We start from the raw sequence: 17,668 nt of genomic DNA on the forward strand, positions 1-17,668 counted from the left end.
TTGCCCCAGCTGCCCTGGACTGAGTGCCATTCCCCGTGGGTGTGATCTGGGCCTTGACTCCCTTTAACTCAGGAAGCCCCCCTCTGCAGCCTCCGACCCATTGGACTGTTCCCATTGTTCCCATGGGACAGTGAGGGCACTGAGACGCGAGACCCAGGGACTGGCTCAGAGTACCGCTTTCACAGCTCTGCTGTGACCCTATCGGGGGAAGTTCCCTTTAAACACAAAAAAGGAAGTTAGAAAGACACACTTCTCCATGGCCCCCTTCCACTTCTACTGAACTGGACAGTGTCCCCAAACCCCTTGGCTTCTGCGCGGCTGCCAGCCTGGCTGTATGTGGAGGTCTGCGCCGCCTCCCTACACGTCTGCTTCCTGCCCTGAGAATGCTGACGTCGGGCCCCTCCTGGGGTATGAGAGAGGGTTTGACACGAGGAGTCAGTCCAGAGCCCAGCACAGTATTGGCCGCACAGCGAGCCCTTAAGAGATGGGGTGGCTCCTTGGTGATGGCAGTGCCATGGCTGGAGAGACAAAGAGCTGCAAATCTCCGTTCTGCCCTGGGCAACTGTCACGGGTCAGCATCCCATTCTGATGCTATAAATGGCTGGGAGCCTCAACAGCTGGTTCTGCGCCACGGGCAGAGCCCATCCCGTCTGCCACTAGATGGCGGTGTTGCATCTTCCTGAATTTGGACGTTAAACCTAAGTTCTGAACAGGTAAGGGAGCAACCCAGGCGTTAAACCTGTACCCAGATGCCACGCGGCAGGCTCCTTAGTGACTCACAGGGACCAAGTAACAAGGCTCAGGGCCGCTGCCACGAGCTGGGGCTGCCCAAGCCTGCTGCTCTCCCGGCTAGCACAAGAGTTTCCCCTACAGCCTCTTGGGGGCTCCCCGAGTCAGAGCTGGAGGTCACCTACCGTGGAGGAGGAGTGGGGTCGTTTGTCCCAAAGGCCCTTCTCGGTCCCTTGGGTGAGTCTCCACTCAGGCTGCCTGAGGACACAGCTCTGGTTCGGGCATGGGTCCCAGATCACAAATCCTGCTAAATTTAGGAGCCACAGTCCCAGGCTTCAGTTCATTTGTTGCCATTGCCAGTTTTTATGTCATTGCCATAAATGAAAATTGAGTGTTTCTTGTCAATTACCTTAAGAGTAAAACAATATAATAAAAACAAAACAGTATTATCAAATAATAGATATGGTTGTCTTCACTCATAAAGAAAGATGAGTAAATGTTGGGGAGTGTTTCAGACACACGAAGACACTCTGCAAACACAGGCATTCTCAGAAGGTCCTCAAAAGACTTTTGAAAGAACAAGAGCTAGAGAAGGGCCTGCTGAGATGACTGCAAGGTACACGAGCCGCCAGATGGGGGCACATCGTGCCTTGGGGGAGCACTCGGAAGGCTTACATCTCAGCACACGAGTGCCCTTCTCCCTGGAGCTGATCTACAGCAGGTTCTTCAGATGTGTTCTTGAGAGCCCAGCGCCAGGTACAGGACCAGAAGGACGCCACGTGCAAACGGAGCCAGGGACCCGGCGTCCTGGCCACAGGAGCTGCTCTCGGTGGCCAGGAGGCAGGCAGCTCCCCGGCGCGACCCGGCGACCACTTGGCACAGTGACGCTGGGGGCTGTCCGGGCTCTCTGACCTGCCGGAGCTCTGCAAATACTTATTAAGCTTTCCTTTAAAAGTTGTTTATTTGTAACTATTTTTACCTGCAGCAAACAGCCTATTTGTAAGTGTGATATATCAAATACTAGCTCACTGGAGCCAACAACTGTCAGCTTGTGGCGCCAGGTGATCTCAGCATCGTTAGGCCCGCAGGACACGCCGGCTTCTCCCAGAGCCCACGGAGGTGAGGTTCACACCAAGAGAACCACCTGAACCGATGACAGCTGGCGGCTTCTCACCTGGGGGCCCCACCCGCTCTCAGTCCTGTGCACCCACGCAAGCAGGCCAGACAAGCCCTGGACATCCCCAGCCCTCGTTACCAACTTCTGTGATTCTCAAAACAGCCTGTTGCCGAAAGTTAAGATTTTTACCCAAGACCTGAGGATCCTTCTGCCATGACCCTCCAGCGAAGGAGCTGATCACTAACTGTCTTCTGAAGGAGAGGGTCACGTATACAAGCACCGGTAACCATCAGTACTGGCCTTAGACCCGGGCAGGAGGGGCCCTGCCACAGGCCTGCACTCCGGAGGCCTTTGCGTGTGGCACACGCATGAGAGAAGTCAGCGTGGTGCCTCGGTCCCTCAGCACTAAACCTCCACTCCTGCACCGACACCAGCTGAGCCCAGGTGTCACACCTCTTGCTTCACACCCTTGAATCAAAAGACCATGGGGCCCGAACACCATGCAGGTGGGTGGATTGTGCTGCGGCCGTGAGACACTACACTTCAGCGGGACGGAGGTCTCGGGCTGTGGGAGAGACTGTGAGGGGCGACACGTTCATCAGTCTGTCCCTCCTTCCTGAGAGCGGAAACCCAGGGGGTTCTTGCAGGACAGAGTATTGCTTCCCGCGACGCAGCTGATGAGTCGATATGCCTGCACTCTGTGACCCGCCCAGACGGATGGCCCGGCCGGGGAACCTGGCGCTACGGGACTCAGCCACCTTCATCATCCCAGTGACCTTCACACACACGGACGCCACAGCTTCTCACGGCTTTGTCTTCAGTTTTTGTCATTGCAGAGGACCGCTCATGATGTAGAGGCTAGAGATTTTATTTGAACCCAGGTCTGGGTCCTAATCCTGGTGTCATCACTTAAGAGCTGTGTGGCTACTACTGAGTTGAGCAAGTAAGTAAATAATGCATCCATTTTAATTTATAAAACAGATGTAAGCCAGTAAACTCATTTTTTAATTTGAAATTTTTCATATTGGCATTCCAAGTGATATTTCTTTTGTTTATTAAGAGCCTCTGTGGCTGCAGGAGAGAAGTTTGGAGGGTGCTGGACAAGATGATTTGGGGGCCAGTCTGGGTAGCGGGCTCCCCCTCCCCCACTCCCACTCCTGCGGTTGGGCGGCTGCCTACGGGGTGCTGATGGAGCTCCCAGCTTCCCCTTTCAGAATGGAGTGGGAGCCTCCCTCCTCCTTCTGCAGCCCCTCCCGGAGAGCTCCAGTCAATGGAGCACACCTGCGCACCCAGTCGGCCCACGGCCCGGCTTCCTGGGCCTGGCCCCCACTACAGAGACAGAGGCCGAGTCTCGCAGAGGCCCGGACCTGGCCCCGGCTGCTCTGCGAGCAGGGGGTGGTGCCTGCCCCCAACTGCAGGACGCTCACCCGCCTCCTTGCCTGGACTCCTCTCCACACACATCCATTTTCAAGGAGCCTCCTCACCTGCCTGCGTCAGAAGCTGTGGTGGGGCTGCTGCAGAGGGAGGGAGCCAGGCCGGGCCCCTGGGGCAGAGCCTCTCCAAGGCCTACCCCCTGCTGACCTCGGCAGGACTCTGTGATGCGACAAACAGGCCAACCTGGCCCCAAGCTCTCCTGTTGCCACATCCAGATTGGGGGCAGGGGTTCCCCCGGGGGAGGGTCTGCTCCACTGTGCCTGTGCTGCCTTCCCCCCCGGCACAGGTCACCTGCTACACCTGCTAGGCGCACAGCACCCAGCCTGCTTGTCGTCAGGTAAGGAGGGGGCCTTGGTGGGGAGGGGCAGGGCCTTCTCAGGGAAGCTGTGGGGCCCGCGTGGGGGCCTGGCCTGGACAGAGAGGAGACAGAGGCTCCAGAGAGGTAGCAGCCCAGCCCTCTGGCCCTGAAACATGGAACCTCTGGATGAAACAGGAACCATGGGGCCTGGATGAACTGTCCTGTGACCGCTAAGCCTCAAGCTCCCAGCAGTAAAATGGGTTGACTCTGGTCCCCCGACCCAGCTGCTGGGCAGATGGAGGGAGTGCCCCCAAGGGGAGGCCCAGGACAGCCCCTCGTGGGGGACGTGCTCAAACGAGCATCCGCTCCAGTGGTCAGGCGCCCCCGGCTGGGTGCAGGGGCTCTCCAAGGGGCGCCAGCAGCTCCCCCACACACACCGTCATGGCAGGGGCCTCGCCAGCTGCCCCGCCGCCGGCTCTGCTGGGCCAGGGAGAGGGCAGCCAGGGTCAGGTCTCTTTCGGGCCTCTGGCCTCCTGGCTGTGCAGCTCCCACACTGGCTCTGTGCCACCATGACCCAGGTAGGCCTTAGGTTTTCCAACTTGGCGTCTCTAGGGTCGGCCCAGGGGCTGGCATAGTGGACCAGGGTCCCCAGGGGCCTGTGTGGGCCTCGAGTCCTGTGGAGGGACCCCCGATCTGGCAAGGACACCGCAGACCCCTGTCCTGCCTCTTCACCGACGCCTCAACCCAGACAGACTGGCTTCTTCCAAGTCTCCGGGTTCCCCCCTGGCCGCCCCTCACGCTTCCCTGTCCAGCTGATCCCGTTCACGGCCTCCCCTGTCCTGCGAGGAAGGGCAGGTTCTGGGATCTGAGCCCGGGTCTCTGGGGGTCCTTCTCCACAGCCCGGGCTGCCCACGAGAACCACCTGGAGCTTCGACCTGTGGAGGCCCAGCTCCCACCCGGCCCTGAGTCAGAGGCTCCGGGTAGGCGTTGCGCCCGTCGTGTCATCCCAGGTCCACCCTGGGGAACAGGCACTGGGCTGGCAGGTGTCCCTTGTCCCTGCCGGTTGCTCCAGCTCTTGTCCTCCCTGAGCCCCTGAGTTGGTCAGGAGCCTCTTAAGTGCCTTCTAGCTGCTCGGCCAAGATGGAGCTCCTCGGGTTTCTGACTCTAGAGCTGCCGCTTACTGGGGTGGTGGGGGGGGACCTTGGGAAGGTCTTGCTGCCTCCGTCTCCTTGTCTGTAAAATGCCTGTAACTGCAGCTCCCAGGTGGGGAAGCTGCGACTCTGGGACAGGATGCCTGTGAAGCGCTGGGCTCTGCGGGCGCAGGGAGGGGTCCGGGGCTGGTGCCCCGCTTCCTGCCTGGCTTGCGCGCCTCCTGGGAGCAGCGCGCCTCCATCTGCTCCGGTTCACGCTGGGGCCCGTGCCCAGGAGTGGGAGGGCACCGCTCTCGTGCTGTCCGCTTCTGAGAACTAAACGGCCTCCAAGATTGACAGCCAAGCTCCCAGGCCTTTGAGGCCACAGCCATGGCCAGGTGAGCTCAGGCAGAGCCAAGCCTCAGGAGACCCCGCCCTGGGCAGCCCTGAAGACCGGGGTGCCCTTCCAGGGGTACCAGGGTGCCTGGCTCAGGGCGGGGGACCTGCCTTGGCTGCCTCGATGTCCCCAGGCCCAACTGGAAGCAAGGTGCGCAGCTGGGTGGGAGCTGTGCTTAAAGCCAAACCTAAATCTTGGCAGAAGGATCATCCTCAGCAAAATCATCTTACAAGTAGGCTTCATGCCCTCTGGCATGAGTGTGCTGGGGCTGCCGTAACAAACCAGCACAAGCTGGTGGACGGCCAGACATGAGGCTGAGACGGAGAGTCCCGTGGAGAGACCACAGGCCCACGCTTCCTTTTCAGCCTTTGCTTTCAGACCACTGTCCTCGGCCACCCTGCCACCAGCAGGGCCTCTCGCTGGCCACTGCAGCGGCCTTCACAAGGGTGTGGGTCGGGCCTGCCCTGCCCCCGCCTGCCTCAGCCGTAGCCCCTGGCTCCCCAGTCGCTGCCCTCACTGTCCCCTCCCCTGGAGGCAGCCTGCCTCCCACCCAGCTTCCTCGGCTGTCACTTCCCAGACTTCACTCCTTCTCACAGGCAGGGATGGAGGCTCCCCCGTGCCCACCCACAAGCACTGAGTCCTTTGGCCCTTGCCTTCTGCTCACTCGCCGTCCCCCCCCTCTGATGTGGGAGCTTCAGCAGGAATCCCGCTGGATCTGGCTGAACGAATGACGTGCGGCCTGCCCTGATTCCAGAGGCAACCCAGCTCCAGCCTGCTGGCTTCTGTTCAACTGTTCTCCTTGGCCTGTGTCAGAGGGAAAGCTAAGTGCCACTCCCAAGGAGCCGGGGCTTTGAAGGTGCCCTAGAGGAGCTGGCCCCTCTGACGTGTCTCCAGGGCCAGGAAGGTCAGTCCCAGAGGAAGGAGCCCAGAAGAGCATGGTCTAGTAGTCTCTGGCTTAAGGAACACTCATAGGCTTAATTCATGCAGTGATATTTATTGAGTACTCACTGTATGCTCAGCCCTGTGCTAGGCTTGAGGTCCACCAGGGAACAGAGCAGAGAACTCTCGCATCCTAGCACGGGAATGCAAACACATGAAGAAGTAAGTGTGTAGTACATGAGTGGGGGTGAGGGCTCTGTAGAGAGGCACAGCTGGGCAGGGAGGGTAGCAGTTTCTATTTTATACAGGATGCCCTGGCCTCACTGAGAAGACATTTGAGCAGAGACCTGAATGAAATGAGGGAACAAATCATGTGGATGTCCAAGGGAAAAGCATTTTAGGTCCAGGGAACAGCAAATGCAAAGGCCTGTGGTGGGCACGTGCTGGAAGCGGCACACAGCCGGGAAGCCTGAGAGGTGGGAGAAGAGGACAGCTGATGGCAGGACAGAAAGAGCTAGTTAATGCCCCAGGTGAGAGGCAAGATGCCAGGGGCGAGGGAACCCACCTGGCTTTGGGTGGTATGATCATCCGCTGTGTCAGGGGCTGGCTGTGGCCAGAGCAAGATGGCTGCAGGGCTCTCGTTCGGTTAGGAGGCTTTGCAGCATCCAGGATGGAGGAAGCAGGGGTGGTGCAAAGAGGTCAGACCCCAGATGCATTTGTAGGTAGAGTTGGTGAGACTTGCTGACGGCTTGGGGTATAAATGAACTGGGTACTCAACGTTGACTCCGAGCAGCAGGAAGGAAGGAGAAACAGTTCTAGGGAAGGGGAGCCAGGCAGGCGGGGCGCAGGCTTTGGCACCCCGGCAGGAGTGGGCTTCCTGGTGCAGGGAGCAGTCCCAGGCCCTACAGGGAGCAGAGGCGCCAGGCAGTCCCTGCCTCCCAGCTGTGCCCGCTCCCCAGCCAAAGTCCACTTGGCTGCACATTCCCTCTGCCAGTTGCTGCCTGCCCCAAGCTAGGAGACCAGTCAGGCACCCTCCCCAGGCGCAGCCCTCCCCAGTCCCCGCCACAGCCAGGAGGATTGTGCAGAGGGATACTGAGTCTCTGAGCGCCTGGGACACTACCCCACTGCCCTCAGAGCCCCAGCAAGGCTGCCTATGGCCCTGTAGCCATTGCTTCTCGCCCCAGTTGCTAGCTCCTTCCCACTCAGAGCAGGAGGCGACAGGCCTGCCAGGGCACCAGAGGCTGCAGGAGTGCTGGGCAGGCCAGGCAGATCCTCCTTCCAGGGTATTAGAGCTGCCAACTAGGAGCCAGAAGCCCTGGGCCTCTGCCAGCTGCAGGCTTCCAAGTCAGGAGTGTGTGCTGGGAGAGGTGGCGGGGGGCGGTCAGAATGGAGAAGACCCAGGACCCAAGCCAGCTGGCCTGGTTTTTGAGGCTCAGCTCTGTCTCTTGGGCCCCTCGGTTGTTAATAATAATAACAGCAGCTGGCATTTCTGCAGAGCTTACCATGTGCCAGGCACAGTTCTCCATGCTTTGTGCTGCTCCAATCCTGTGCAGTGGTGCTATGTTTATCTCCATTTTACCCATAGGGAAACTGAGGGCAGAGCAGTTAAACCACTTGCCCCACATGACACAGCTGGGAAGCGACCCCTTAGCATGACCTGGACTGCAGTACGGAAGGACCATCCTCTGGCCCTACTGTGGATCCTGGCTGAGGGGCAGGGGTCCTCAACCCTGGCTAAACCTGGAAAGCACCTGGGCAATTTTGTAGACTTCCTGTTTCTGGGCCACAGCTCCCACCTTTGAATCAACATCATGGGGGACCCAAACTAAGAGGTGGAGGTACTACTGTCCCCTGGTTTCCTAGTGTCCTCTGAGCCCCAAACATCACTCCGCCTCACTGAATGCCTGTCTCCAGGCCTTTAGAGGGTGACAGCGGTTGTTTAGGCCAACCTCTGACCCAGGGCTCCCAACGTGCCCTGCTTCTGCAGCCCCAGGGAGGAAGCGGATGTAATCAGGGAGTCGTAGACATGCCGTCTAAAGCCATCCCCCCACACTATAGGCACCAGGTCACCAGCCGTAGGGAGAAAGGCAGGGTGGAAGATGTCAGGTGGAAACCCCGTCCCGCAGAGGGCAAGGCAAAGCCCCTTACAGCAGCTTCCTTAGCCCTGCCTGGGACGGCCGTCTCAGCAAGGGCAGCGGCCTCTCCGGCAGCCAGCCAGCTGGTCCACCGACATGGCCGGTGTGCCCTGAGCTGGGCGCTGGGTGCACAAGGCAGCCGGGCCCCCCACCCTCTGTGCTCAGTCCCCTCTTTCCAAGGGGGCATGCCCATTGCTCGGCCCACCGAGCAGAGCAGAGAGAGGACGGGCTGAGCCCGCAGATGTGAACCCCTCGGACAGAGAGAGTCCCCACCCCAGGGTCCTCCATGGAGCCCCTAGGCTCCCGTCCCCATGGAGCCCAGCTGGGGGACCTGGGGCCCTCGACTGGCTGCTTCTATCCCAGTCAGCTAGTGGGGGTGGGGGTGGCCCCTGTCTTGAGTTCCTGGGTCCAGGGTGACGAGGGAGCCGAGCTGGGAATGAGGAGGAGGAGGCGCCTGTTAAATCCCATGACGTTTATTCATTCATGCTCACCTTGTGTACATTCAGTAACCGTGAAAGTGGGGCGACATTCAGAAAGCACAAAGGGATTCGCAGGGGCAGTGCCCAGCCCCTCGGGCCCCCACCGGGACGGCAGCCACCACGTGAGGAAAAGCTGCCCACCTCCTGAGTTCTGTTTGCACTCACAGGCATGGGGCAGCCGTCACGTCATGTCAGGAAGAATGGCTGCAAAGAATCCCACAGCAAGACTGGGCCAGAGCCTATTCAGTCTCTCCATGACTGACACTTGGGTTGTGGCCCATTTTCCGCTTCCCAAAACAATGCCGCAATGAGTAACTTGAGGCGGACATCATCTTGCACAGGTGTGCGTCTGCTCTAAGACAGGCACTTCCCAAGGCATCGCTGGGTCCAAGGCCATGTGCACCATGATCGTGATGGATGCAGCCAGAGCACTTCCCAAGAGGGTGTTCCACCTGCCAGGCCCGCCCGCGATGCCCGAGGGTCACAGCGACTTTTACTGAGTACCGTTATGTCCTGGGGAGCTTGCCAGGCCCCGTGGGTTTCTGGCTTCTGGTCTCAGAAACATTTCTTCCAATGACATCTTACGCAGAAGGGTGATAAGTAACAGAAATGGAGGCAGGCTGGGCTTCATGTGTGGGTGGGCATCTGCTCTGTGGTCTCCCATGCCCAGGATGCCACCTTTGGGGTACCCAACAAGGAGATAATGAGAGACACTGAGGCATGCTGAGGACAGCAAGCCGGGGAGCCAGGTCCACTGTTCTGCCCCCAGGCTGCAGGGACAAGAGGCGATGGAGAGCCAGGCCAGAGAGAGGGATTGGAGGACTGGAGACAGGCCCCCAGGAGCCTCCAGACAGGCACGACCAGGCAAGTGGCTCCCGCCCAGGGCTGTGCCTGAACCAGCCCTGGCATTTGCAACAGCCGACTTAAATTTTCAGGAATTCTGTGAGCCAGGAGTTACACCCACCCAACACTAAACATTAAATCATGTAAAGCAAAATGAACACAATGCATTCAAAGCAGAGAGAACTCACACTGAGACCCTATCACCTCCTAGTGACTTGGGGACCTCTCACCAGCAGCCGTGGCCGTACGGTCATCTACATCCTCCCTCCTGGGTGGTGGGAATGCTCTGCACATCTCTTCCCAGCTCCCCTGCAGGGCTGTCACCGCGGCAGCTTGAACCTGACCGTGGTAGGAGCATTCACACCACAGAAATCGGTAGGCGCTGCAAATCAGGGCTTTCCACAGAGCCCCCCAAAACTGGTTGTTAAACATTTGCCAGCACACCACAGCCCCAATTCCTCTTTCCTTCTGCCCTCTGACCTCCTGCCACAGTCTCCCATCGATCAGACCCAACCAGAAGCCAGCTGGTCAGGGCGCCAGCCTCCCGGGGCTCAGTGCAGGACAGAGAAGGGGGAGGACGGATCTGGCAGAAGCAGGTGGAGAAGAATTGACCTGCCATGCCTCTGCTTTTGGGGAGCCCAGAGACACCTCGTGACCCTTGTGTGGGAGGGGAGGCATTTGTTCTGCGTCTAAATTCATCAGCACTGCCCCAGGCAGCCAGCTGGGAACGAGCAGGGCCCTGGGAGCCTCAGGCTGGGGCTCTGATTACCGTCAGCCACGCCAGCCCCACGCACCAGAACCCTTTCGAGCCTTTAGAGGAACCATAACATACTTGCCCCCAAAAAGATAATGACTAGCCCGTTTGCACTGACTCGTCGCCAACCCATCCCCAGGCTGGAGTTGGGGTTCTCACACTTGGGCTGCGACGGAAGCCCTGGAGGTCTGTGGGGACACAGATGGCTGGGCCCCACCCCCTGAGGTTCTGACCCAGGGAGTGATATCCCAGGACATACGCCTGTTGGGCCTCATCCCTGGCTCCCGGCCAGAGCCCCTAAAACCTTTGTAATTTCCTAACTGATAAAGTGCCCTGGGGTATCTTTCATTCTAATAATTGACCTTTGACGCCAGTTCCTGACTCAGAGCTCCTAAACCCCTTGGAATTTCCAGCCATAGAGGGTCCTCTGTTCTCACTAGGCACCTCCGGTGGGCTCCCAGAGGCTTCAGGGTGGGGTCCCATCCCGGGAAGACTGCGATTAGAGGCTTGAGGGGAGGGGCTGGAGATTTTGTGAATGGATCATGTTTGGGTGATGAAGCCTCCATAAAGCTTCCTGAAGTTTGGGGTTCAGAGAGCGCCGGGATGGGGTGAGCACATTGTATGCTAGGATGGTGACATGCCCCAGCTCTACGGGGCAGGCGCTCCTGTGCTCAGGGCCCTTGCAGGCACGCAGTGGGTCCCCTCTGGCCGCTGAGTGTGGAGGCCAGTATCCTTTGTGATTCGTGATACAGCAGCAATCAGCAAGGACCCGTCTCCTGGGCTCTGGGAGCTGCTTAGCGAGTCAGTGAGCCCAGGAGGAGGTTGTGGGAACCTCTGCTTAGGTTGGACGAAAGTGTGGGTAACCTGGGGGCCCACTGCACACTCGTGTGGCAGAGCCATCAACCTGCCGGGTTAGGTTAGTGTCAGAAGTGAGTTGAATTGCAGACCTTCCAGCTGGTGTCAAAACTGTCAGTGTGGGAAAGCACACCCCTGGTGTGAGCCTTACTGTGAGTCTGGGAGGAAAGCAAAGAAATGGAGGTTTTCCAGGATGGTGAGGCCCGAGAATGTGCATTTTTACATTCCCAGTTGGTGCCGATGCTGCTGCTCTGGGCTCTGACAATTCATTGCTCTAAGTGGGCTGGCCTGTGAGACCCCCACACACAAATATGATGTGTCTCACTGCGTTATCACACCCACGAGCCCAGAGGTGTGGCCAGGTGGAGCCCCAAGACACACATGGGCCAGTTTGCAATGACTGAAAGGCCAGGTGGCTGCAAAACGCCCAGGGGACAGGGAGGCCTGGACAGGTGCTGGGCGTCCTCTGTGAGGGGGGCCAGGCAGCGCCGTGCCTGGGTCCCCTGAATTTCAAGGATAAGTTGCTGGTTACAAGAAGAGGCTTGCCTGCTCCGGAACCAGGGGCCTGCAGACAAAGCCCCTACCCGGCTGAGGACAGGAAGGAGAAGTGGGAAATCTGGGGAGAGAGGGACTGCCAGAGACACGGCCATGGAGGCAAAGGGACTCAGCCGGAGGCATCTGCCTCCCAGAGCAGGAGTGCAGCACGCGGAGGAGGCAGGCACAGGGAGAACATTCTGTGTGTTTCCTTCCATAGTGAGTTCACAAACGGCCAACACTAGTCTATGGGGGCAAAAAGCAGAGGGAGAGCCAGGCATGTTGCACATGTTGACCTGGGGATGCTCACATGTGCAGGAATTCATGGAGCTGCACACTTAAGATGTGTGTGCTTTACCGCCCAGAAATTACACCTTTGTACCTGTCCACCCAGACTGGGCCTCATGGATTCATTTATTGCACATCTACCAAGGCCTTCTGGGTGCCAGGCATCCTGCTCGGCTGTGAGGACATAGCTGGGAGAAAAAAAACATTCCTGCCCTGACCGTATGGCAGCCCGCCTCGGTGCGAAGCCAGCGTGCTCAGAAGAGCCCTAACAGAGGGGGCGCAAAGGACACGGGAGAAGGTGGGCCAGGAAGGCAGTCGGGGCCTGGGAGATGCCAGCAGGTTGCCAGATGCTCCAGTGAGATCTTAGAAGACAAGGAGGGTGATGGAGGGGTGTGTGCTCCCGGCAGAGAGGACAGTCCGTGCAGAACAGAAATGACGTGCATTCGGGGAGCTGTGGGTCTGCGATATGGCTGGAATGTGAGGTTCAAGGTGAGAGAAGGCCACAGACACAGCTGGGGAGATAAGCAGGGCTGATTGGGGAGGGCCCTGCCACACTGCCAAGTTTGAACTTCTCCCCTAAAAGCGGGGGCTGCCTTCAAAGCCTTGTGAGCTAGAGAATGACGTAGCCAGCTCTTTGAGTGGAGGAAGATGCTTGGTTTCAGGATGCTGGGAGGGGGCCCGCCAGAAGGCAGCTGCAGAAACCCAGATAAAGGGGTGCACCCCTCAGGAAAGCCAGGTGCAGTTCCTAATAAACTGATGCACTCGCCTTCCCTATGACCCAGTGGTTCTACTGGCGGGTATTTACCCCAAATAAATGAAAGCAGATGTCCGCACAGAGGCTTGCATGGGGAGGGTCTCAGCATAAAGCAGGAGACAGCCAAGCGTCTGGGAAACAGACAGGCTGTGGGGCGTGCAGGTGCTGGACCTCTGTTCAAGGATAATGTGACGGAGCTGCTGCCCTCACGTCAGTGCGGGTGAGTTCCAGGGCCACAAGGCCCAGTGACTCCAGACTCACCAGAGAACATTCTGTGTCATCCCACTGAAGTCAGTCAAGACCAGGCGACACTCACGTATGGGGACAAACATCAGAAAGGGGTTGACGGAGGGGGGTGGATAGAGGGGGCCCCGAGGGAGCCTCCCAGGGCCCATTCTGCATCGTGACCTTGATCTGCAAACTTAAGTGTGCACTGTACTATGGCTGAGTTATACCTCTTTTTATAAAATGACGATAATGCAGGCCAAAGAGGAAGGGGCCTGGGGTGAGGGACAGATGGAGGGACACAAAGGCCAGGGAAGTGACAGGACTTCGTGCCGTCGCCCTGGGGGCCCCTCCCCAGCTATTGCATCCCAGGCGCCTGGGTGTGCTGGGTGAAGCCACCAGCAATCCCCGGCTAGGCGGGCATTGGGGAGCCTGGTGAGTTGGGGCCACAGAAGCCCTGGGTATGCGGCACACATCCAAGGTCGGCACACAGCACACAGATGGGACCAACTGCATCTCCAGGCTCAGGGCCTCAAGGGAACTCGGTGCCCAGCGGGAGCTTGGAACCTGGGCATGGCACCAGCAAATGCGTGGGTGCAGGACAAAGGTCAGGGTCAGACTCCTGGTAAAGCCTTTGCTGTGAGGCATATCTTCCTCTGAAAATGACCAGCTGGTGGGCCCCAGCTCCTATGCTTCCACATGGGCTGGCTGGGGCTGGCTTGTGGGCGTTTGGCCCTCAGAAGGACCCCCATTGGGTTTAAAGCTCTGAGTTCATTTTGCCCCGGGCCTGCATGCCCTGTAGCCGGTGCTGTGGAGCAAGGGTCTCTGGGCAGCTTGGGGTAGCACTGAGGATGCCAGGACGGAACCCCGAACAGCTGTGTGGAGGATTGGGGCTCCAGACACACAGGCGGCCCTGGCATCACAGGGACGGTGGGGAGGCTCAGGGGTGGTTATGGTGGTACTGGGGGAGGAGACCCCCAAGGACCAGATCCTGCCGGGAACGGGACTGGTCTCCTCTCCATGAGGTCCCTAGAGGAGATGCCAGCATGGGGATGAAGGGGCATTTGATACCAGCAGGCCCAGTGGCCCGCAGCTTCCTGCAGGGTTGCAGACCGGGGCCGGACTTCAGGAGCTTAGCCTGTTTCTCCCCAGCCTGAGACCCTGGCCAGAGACCCAGACCTTTCTGCTCCCACAGGAGAAGTTGCACACCCAGAGGAGGGGGGAGTGCATGGAGGTGGTTGCCCCCCACAGGACGGGCCACACAGACTCAGGGACGAGGGAGAGACCCTGCACATGTCCGACCCTCAGGAGAGACCATGCCAGTCGCTGTGACCTTTATCCCCATAAAATGCCCCCCGCTGCAGGGACTTCCGCCCCTCCTATCTGCCCTGACACCCCTAAGCACACACGCGCACATGCACACACACACACACCATGTCCTGGAATCTGGCTGGTCCCAAGGTAAGCTTCCTCCTGCAGATAGAAAGTAGGCATGCCCTTGGTGCCACTTGGGACTGCTGTCACAGCCCCTGCCCATGCTTGCCCTCATCTCCCCACCACCTTTCCAAACTGCAGGCCTGATCCTATCACTCTGAGGCTTTCCTTTGCTCTTGGGAGAAAGCATGACTCCTCCCGAGGCCGCCCAGCCCCAGCTGGCACCCTCCCTCGGGCACATGCCCCTTGCAGGTTCTCAGAAGCCCCTTGTACCCCCAGGGCCTCTGCACTGGCTGTTGGCCTCACCTGGTAGGCCTTTCCCAGCCTAGCCCACCCTTCTGTTCACCCCAGTTTTCTCCCTCAGGGCTGCTGCTCCAACCTTGGCTGCCCTGGCTGGGCCGTGATCATCCCCTCCTTTACTCACTGTCTGCTCCCCTCCCCACTGGGTCACCGCCGCCTTGGGGGTGAGACCTGTGTCTTTTCTCCACCATCAGATGCCCACCTCCCAGCCCAGTGCCCCGTACACAGAGTCCCGCTGACTGAGTCACTGGAGGGAGTGAGGGTTGGGGGGCTGAGCCGCTCCCCCGAGCTCACAGCCCTTCAGCCCCAGCTGCACCCCCAGGCACAGTCCTGCTGCGTGACCCTGGGTGAGCCGTGTCCCCTCACTGGACCCGACCTGCTCCACCTGGGAAAGGGGGCATCTCGGCTTTTAGCGGGCCACAGTGATCTCAGGGTGAGGAAGACGGCCATCAGAGGGCGATGTGACCCCCGCCACCACCGGGGCGACCGCACTGCCCCCGTCCCCATCAGTGGGAGATGGAGGTGGAGGTCCTGGGGGATGGGGAGGCCATGGCAGCATGGAGTCTCGTCCAGAGCCCTTGATGGCCAAAGGTGGACAAGAGCACCCTTGCAGACTCCTGGGGGTAGTGGGTCCAGGTCCAGCCTGGTGATATTTCAGCCCCGATGCCTGGGATCCCACCATTCGAGCATCATCACCTGGAGGGCAGGAATTGTCCGGACGGCCAGGGCCCCCTGCTCATGCCACAGACAGCTCAGCAGCTCTCGCCAAGCCAAGCCCAGACAGCCAGGCTGCAGCTCCACCTCCAGCCGTGCACCAGACACGCAGAGCCTCCAGGGCCCTGTCCAGACCTGACTGTGCCCCTGGCCGAAGCCCAGAGCTGCAGAGGGCAGGCTGCCCGGCATGCTGGAGAGAAGTCAGAGCAAGGAGCCCAGGGCCTGTCGCGTCCTGCTGGCTGCAGCCCCCGGAGCAAAGTAGGGCTCTCGCCTCTTCCGACAGGCATCCCCTCGTCCCAGCACTTCCACACCCCTGCGCTCGCCACAGTGCCCCAGCTCCCCTGGGCCGCCCCTCTCCCCAAAGGTGCAAGCAGTGTCTGATCACGGCAGAAACCTTGGACACACAGATAAGGAGAAACCCTGTTACCCCACTGCCTGGTGACACTGCCGATCCCGCTGCTGAAGGCAGTGATGGCGACTCGGCAGAAGCCAGCGCTGGTTCAGTTTGGTCTCAACTAGAATAGGGTCTAAGGAGACCAGGTAGGTCTCTTTTTCTCAGAAACCAAAACCACGAAGAAGGCTCTGTGTTGTGGAATCAGGCAAAGTCAGGAGAATGGGTTGCAGGGAGGGTGACCCCTGATTGGCTCATCTGTAATTGTGGCTGATAACATGCCTGCCTCGCGGGGTGATGCGACGGTTCGCTTTACCCCATGTGCCGAGTCCTGGCCCGGCACCCGGTTAGGGCGCGCTGAGTTGGAGCTTGTATTATCTGCATTTTGTCCCAGCCTCCCATGTTCTCTGGCTCTCCTCCCCTGGGCTGTGCACTACCTGGCCCCAAGCCGGGGGGCCCCTAAGCTGCTTTGCAAGATCCTCATGGGGTCTGCCTGAGGTACAGGGGGCTCCAGGATCACCACCAAAAGGGGGAAGTCACCAGCCCCATGAGAAGCATCCTCCGAGCTGTGCTGGGGTGAGGGGCACCTGAGCAGGCTGCTCGCTCCTGCCGTTTCTCTGGGCGCCGTCCAGGCCTCTCCCCTGCTCTCTTCTCTCCTTCTCCCTCTCTCTCTCCCTCTCAGTGACCTCCTCTGATCCCCAGGCTTTCGACATCTCGCCAGCCTCTCAGCCCCACACCCTAACCTTCTGAGCCCAGCCGGAGAGGTCACAGGAGGACAATGCTTGGTTCCCCATCTCTTTCCTTCTCCATCTTGTCTGCCCAGCAAGTGCCCTGTCACCGTCCGTCCCATGGCTCACATCAGGAATCTGCTGGCACCCCTGACGCCTCGCCTACCCCCCATGGTGGCTGCAGGGGCCCGCGTCAGGGACAGCAGCTGTATACACCTCATCCCAACCCTGTTGGTCGTGTTGGTAGCTTGAGACCAGGTGTGGCAGGAATAGTCACACCACAGGAACTGGCAGAGGCCACACTTTGGGCCTCTTCTCTTTGGGGGACAGTTTCACAGGTAGCAGGACTCCCCTCCTCTTCCTCCAGTTTTAGGCCATCTCCCAGTCCTGCTGACACTGGATCAGGAGCCCACCCATTCTCTGCCACACTGCCAGCGCCCTGCGGGACGGCACCACGGCCGCCACTCCCCTGCTCCCACTCTGCTCAGGCCTGCCCACCCGCTCGGCACCTACAGGGCCTCGGCTGCAGCCCAAGTTACATCCCAGGTTGTCTCGGCCTTCCAGGGCTCTACGTGGCTTCTCCACACCCCTCCCCGCCTTCCTCCAGGTCCTCACACAGCCACCTAGCTCCTACCCCGGGGCTTCTGCGACCCTCTGCCCTGCCCGCCGCATGTCCCCAACCCCAGCTCTCCCAGTGACCGTGCCCGCCTCAGCTGAAGTTCCACCTCTCCAGAGGGGCTTCCTGGGACATCCCCTGCCCCAACCCCCTAATTCCCTCCAAAGCCCCCTCTTATTCTCCCTTCTAACTCCAGACCCTGGGGTGGGAAGCCCTTGTTAGTTGTCTGGCCTGGTTCACAGGGCCAGGGCCCCTTCGGTTAACTGAGGGCATGTCTGTCAAGCACTTGGTAAGCCCCACACAGCAGTGGGTCAGGAAAGGCAGCTTCCGGTTCCCGCTTCGTGTGAGCAGCAGAGAACTGGAGACAGAGCTAGAGGGGCCTGCCCAGAGCCGAGGGAAGCCAGAGGGCAGGGCAGGCAGGCGGGGAGGGCCTGAGGGCAGTAGGGAGTGCCCTGGGGTGGTCCCGCATGGGAGTGCAGGCTCCAGTTTGCGCTTCATAAGTTTAGAAGGGGCTCTGGAGACAGGTGGGGCTCTGAGCATGGACCCCTGCTGTGCCCGCTGGCCTGGAAGTGCCAAGCCCTCTTCTCCAGACGGCAGGGCCCGGACGCTGGGCACAGCGCTCTTCTACAGAGGA

General features: G+C 59.7%; 1 protein-coding gene across 1 annotated transcript in view; it reads left to right on the top strand.

Moving 5' to 3' along the window:
• The first annotated feature begins 3,475 nt into the window (after positions 1 to 3,475).
• OSGIN1 (oxidative stress induced growth inhibitor 1) overlaps positions 3,476 to 17,668 on the top strand; it is a 30,774-nt gene continuing 16,581 nt past the window's right edge. Inside the window, exon 1 of the mRNA XM_073226487.1 lies at positions 3,476 to 3,617. The gene's annotated coding sequence lies outside the window, so the exon portion shown is untranslated. The remainder of the gene's footprint in view (positions 3,618 to 17,668) is intronic.

The sequence above is a fragment of the Manis javanica genome, chromosome 17 (assembly GCF_040802235.1).
Source record: "Manis javanica isolate MJ-LG chromosome 17, MJ_LKY, whole genome shotgun sequence".
Classification (NCBI taxonomy): Eukaryota; Metazoa; Chordata; class Mammalia; order Pholidota; family Manidae; genus Manis; species Manis javanica.